This window comes from Populus euphratica, unplaced genomic scaffold (assembly GCF_000495115.2).
Source record: "Populus euphratica unplaced genomic scaffold, PopEup_1.0 scaffold27.1, whole genome shotgun sequence".
NCBI lineage: Eukaryota > Viridiplantae > Streptophyta > Magnoliopsida > Malpighiales > Salicaceae > Populus > Populus euphratica.
Genome location: NW_011499899.1, coordinates 1,315,995 through 1,322,052, shown reverse-complemented (window position 1 = coordinate 1,322,052; position 6,058 = coordinate 1,315,995).

Here is a 6,058-nt window from a genome sequence, read left to right as displayed (position 1 = left end):
TATTATTGTTGTTGTTATTATTATTATTGTTGTTGTACTATTGTCGTTTATAATTTGTACAATTCACCTCCCTGTGGTTCGACCCCGGTCTTGCCGGGTTATTTATTACTTCGACACTCCTGCACTTGGGAGAAGACATCAATCTTTTAGTCATGTCACTTCCCCTACCAAAATTTTTATTCGCACCCCTCCCTCTTCATTCCCCACCCTTGTTTTTTATTATAGCCTAGTATTTACTGGTAACATGTTGTCATCTTTTCAAACTAGTCCCTTGATTTATTATTTTTTTTGTGATTTTGGTTTTTTTCATTTTTTGAATTTTTTTAAAGTGAGTAATATTAACGTCGATTCAAAAAATCAGTGATTGTAAAATTAACACATTAAAAGTTGAACGCGTTCAAAATATCTTTAAAAATTTATATTCTTCTAAGATGACGTTGAAAATGCTAAAAACGATGTAAATATATCATGCACATTTTTTGGGGGGTTTTCATTGTTTTTTGCTATTTTTGATTTTTTCTGAAAATTTATCAAAAATATAGGTCAAAAATTGGGTAGCAACAACTGTCATTGGTTGTTTTTTCTCATATAATCAAATGAAACCACCTTAATTAATTCATTTAAATCTATGATCAAAGTCAAAAAAATTTCTTCGTGTTTAACACATGTGTGAGCAATACATGAATATTCTTTTCTTTACATAATTTTTTTTTTGATTCAACCCATGACATAGCATAAGACACAAATCTAATAGGTCACTATGATTTTTCTTCCTCCATCTAAAACATTAAAAAGAACTAATTGAGGAGATAAAATCATTATTCTCATCCTTATAAAGTATTGTTTATAAGAAAAATATCCTTTTTATTTTATTTTTCAATTTCATCATTTAACAGTGAATTTGTTATGGATTATTTTTCATAATTTAATTTATTTTATTTTTTATAAGGTTATCTTAATATCATGACAAAACTCATGAGTTTTATCGGTTAACTTTGTTGGATCAATTGTTTTTGGTCCTATTTATAATTGAGTTTTTTTTTTAATTTTATCCTTCACCTTTTAGGTTGATTGAAAATTAAGCTTCATAATTTATTTTTGTTTACTTTCTATGAGGTTGTCCTTGTGTCATGATTTGAGTAAATGGCTTGGCATGTTAAATCAGGTTTTTTTTTTAATTGATTTTTTTCAATTTTATCTTTTAATTGTGGACTAATTGAGAATTGAGCTTTGTAGTTTGTTTTGATTTTCTTTTTATTGGGTTATCCTGAATTCATAATCTAATCTTGGGAGGTTAACCCTAGTTGACATGGTCTTTATATCCTTTTTTTGATTTATGTTTTTTTTTTTCAATTTCAATGATTAATATAGAGTTGATTGAGAATTGAGCTCCAATATGATTTTTCTTTTCTTTTTATGAGGTTATCAATGTTTCATAATTTGAGTTATAGATTTTATATGTTAACTTGAATTGACCTTGATCGATTCAATATGTTGTCATCATAATATTTTTAAAAAAAGATGTGTACTTTAGAATTTTTTTAGCAATTTGTTTTTCCAATTATTTGGGTTATCTTTGAACTTGCAGTTGTAAAGTTTCTATAGAAATTAATGATTTTTTTTTTAATATTTCAAACATCTATTAGTGCTGGTTAAAGGTTTAAAATTATATAGTTGATGGTGCGCACAAAAAACTTAAAATGGATAAAATTTCTAGGAAAATAGAATTTCTCCAATGTCGCACGTGTGTGGTGTTGCGGTGAAATTGTCCACTCTTGTAAGTATCTATATGATAAATATGGAAAGACTATGAATTCTTATTTTTTATTAGTGAAAAGCAGAAATGAGACGTTATATAATAATTTGGTCACTAAAAACCCCAACTGGTCTCAAAGATTGGGCATGAGGACTGGTTGTATAAAGAAAAGGTATTAACATCTCAAATACGTCTTACCTAAGTTAAGCTACATTGTTTAATTGTCTGATAGAAAACTAAGGTCTTGTCATGTTTTTTAATTGTTGGTTTGTCTATGGTTTTCAAAAAAAGTTTTTCTTGATATGGAGGTCTTTATCTTATAAGGTGAAATCTAACCATTTTGATGTCAATCAAAGATTTAATTTGAATATTAGAAGTACGTCTTACGTGTAAGTTTGTAATCTCAAATATTAAAAGAAAATAAAATATTTTTTTTAGAATTTTTAAAATGTTGACCTGGTTCTCATGACTTTAATAAACTAGTTATTAAAGTTAAAATGCATGCTAACACATATTTTTAAATTTTTATCATATGAAAATAGGATATGACCGCATGTATGTAAACAAAAGTTTTTTTTTGTTTCATAATTTTTTCAATGTTTCAATGAAAACCGGCCATTTAATACTTTATTTGTATCCTTATAATATAGAAATACAAACCAATATTAAAAAAAAATACGCGATAGAACCAAGATTTTTTAAATGGATTTTTGATTTTTTTAACGGGACCAGACTCGGCCCAAAAAGAAAACCTTCTTTCTACCAAGCTGGACTTGGCCCAACAGTGTGAAGTACACTACTAAAGTCCAGCATGAGAAGATAACTGGTTACTGTGCTGAGCAGAGTTACTAGTTCATTATAGCATAGTAATCGACTAATTATATTTCATTTGTTGCAGAACATGAATTGCTCATGTTCTACATGCAAATGAAACAAACCAGCAAGATGGATCAGAGAAGGAGAGAAGATTACTTGGAGTGAAGGAGCGTGTTCACTGTCGTTAGCAGTGGTTTGAGATGGAAAAAAATGATGGTGGCTGCTGCGGTGGTGACTGTTATTCTTCTTCCTTGTGCAGAGGTTCAAGCCTCTGTTTTTCCTTATCCCCTTATATTTTGATTGCTTTTCCCCCCGTCACTGTCTTTGTTTCTTTCCCCTAGTCCCTGTGTCTTCTCTCTTTCTGGTATGTTTTACTTCTATTTCTCTTCTCTCTCTCTCCCCTATATTCTCCCCTGTTTTCCTTTGCTTTTCTCTGTTTTTTTTTTTTCCAGTTTCTCTCTTCCATCCCTTTTGTTCTCCCTTTTTTCTTTTTTTTTTTCTATTTCTTTGTTCTTTCTATTCCTTCTTTTTTTCATTAAATCTCTTTCATTCTCTCTTTCTTTTTTTTTTTCTATGTTTTTGCTCTCTGTTTTTCTTCTCATTCTCCCTCCTGTATCTCAATCAATTCTTCCTTCAATCTCTCATCCTCCACCCATCTTTCTCTGTTTTCTCTCCAATCTCCCCTTTCTGGTTTTTTCATTTCATTCATCTAATATCTCGTCAAAATCCCCCCCCCGTTTTGCTCTCTTTCCCCTACTATTTATAAGGGTGAAAAAGGGGAGAGAGGGCTACTACCCCATTCCAGTCATGGCACAAGGGTAGGGCGGCCGACGGCCATTGGGCAGCTGCCCTAGAGCAGTCCGTAGGACTTGTCTCCTCTGCATTTTTGTCTTGGCAATTTAATGGGTGTGTGTCTTGTTGGTTTTTCGGGTCATGGGAGAGAGAGGGAGAGGGAAAATATAGGGGAACAAACCTCTTTTTCCCCAACCTCTACGCATCCAGGGGAAGAAGTAGCACAATGCTGTTCAAAAAGGGCATTATGTCATGTTCCATTCTTTTTTTTTTAGGTTGGAAAAAAATGAATCGAGAAATAACCCAAAAATGGGTTATGACACCCAATATTTTTCCCTCTCTATAAGGTAAGAAGACTAAGAAATTCACAATTAAATTAACCCTTCCTATACAAGCTAAGATCAGGTTTGGAATTAATATTAACACAACGATAACCTATAATGAGACACTAGGACAATGAGTAACCAACCCCTAGCCAACATTTATAAATAAGACGCGAATGAGAAGTATAAGAGTCACCATAAAACTCGGTTAATTCTTTGATAAGTGAAGATAAAAACTAGAAAGACAGTTAATCTTTGATAAGTCTTGAAAAAGTTCCATTAGGAACTGACTGTAAGAGAAAACTCTCATACCCAAGTTTTATTTATAATTAAATAATTAATCCATCTCTAATTACTTTAAAATTAAATAATTAATCCATCTCTAATTACTTTTTTTTTTAAAAAAACTAAATACAAGCTAAATAACCCTAGTTATAATAGGTAAAACATCCCAAACAAGGCTAAAAGATATTAGTTTATTAATGTAAGGTTCCTTGATATGTTTTTGAAATAAAAAATAAATTGATGAGTTTGTTGTTTCAACAATGCTTTAGAAAGAAGTTTCAACAAAATCTTCTATTTTTTAGGAATTAGGTGCAATTTTTTTTTTCCAAAAGTCTTAGCTTGATGAAATCTTTTATTTTATGGATTAACATGAAAACTTTTCATCAACAATCCAAAATCAATTAAATATGCTATTTTTAGAGATTAATTTAAAAAAAGTAAAAAGGACAAAATCAATGAAATCTTTTTTTTGGTATTAAAATAAAATTGATAAAATCTCTTATTTTTAGGGATTCATAAGATCATTGTATAAACAAATATATATATGTCATGTTACTATTCGCATCTTATTAAGAGGTCAACCACATGGATATGATCTAGCTAATAAAAGGTTTGGCAGGGCTTGTCTCTCCCAAAAGATTTTCCTAAGGTTGACAATTCTGTCTCTTAAGCTTATGCAACATGGTATAGGAGTAAACTCTATGATACCTTGAGTATAGGGTGAGTTTTAGTTTAAACGAAAGTTCTAGTGAGTATTAATGGATATAAGTCATATTCATTGCCTAAATCTTCCCATTTAATCCTAAAAGGTGACAAGCTCAAGCCTAAAGCTTTTTATTGGTTTTTATGATGCTTGTGAAAACTTGAAAAATAAAATATATGCACATTCAATCTAGCCGATTAAAATGAACATAATAAATAATAGATAAAATTAAATTAAATAAATGCTTAGAAATAAATTGACAAGAAAACACATACACATAGCCTTAACCTTAGTATACCATATGGAGTTGACAAGCTGTCATTACCCGATATAAATTGATACCTTTAAAAATTAAAAGAAAAAATAAATAAAAATAAACTTCCCCCTAACTAGGAATTCTAAATTATGCACTAATTCCAGAGATTCAAGTAAAAAAATTATTTATGCTTAAAGGAAAATAGACGCCATCTTTACCACATTCTTACAAATAAAATGTCACATTTACTATATGGTTTTTCTTAAATACATTTTCATGACATCAACTATCTTAATTATTTTATGAGGTTATTCATGATTTATTTTAATTTGAATCCATCCCTATTTTGGTCCATAAAAATAAATTACCTCTTTAGAGTTTTTTTTTTTTTCCAATTATCTCTCTATCAAGATAGCAATGTAAGCCATATTCTTTATTGCAATATAATGATGTAATTCAATTATATTAGCTATCTTTGTATTCAAACTGTTATAAAATCTTGTTATTATAGCCTCTTTATCTTTAACAACATCAGCTTTAACTATCTCAATCTCCATCTTCTTATAACAATCCTTCACACTCTTAGATCTTAGAGTCAAACTATGACTGCAATTGCTGAAATAATTCCCTATCAAATATCGAACAAAGTGATAATTATTGCTCGCTAACGTGAGAGGAAACAAAAATAAAAATAAAAAGGGAGAAAACATTTTCAACCAAAAAAAGGACCAGTTAGAAAGAGCGCTAACTGCAGTTCCTTTGTGTTATATTATTATGGATTCTATATTATTACCAGTGCTATATTATAATGCTTTGTATATTATTATAGAATAAGCATAAGATACAGGTTCAGCAACCTATTTATTTATGAAAAAAAAATACGACAGAGGAAATAACGATGAGAACATGTCAAATATAATCCGAAATCGCAGGGCCACTGCTCCATGTCTTGTTCTTGTCCGACTAGAATGATTTCTGAAGATAGTCGACTACCTTCTTGTCCAGTTGGAAGGCCTTGGCGAGGACATCAGGATTAATGGGTGGATCCGATCCAAACACCGCATTCGCAATTGTAATTACACCAGGGTTCTGGCTGCTTAAGCCGGCGAAAGCAAGCGCTTTGGTTT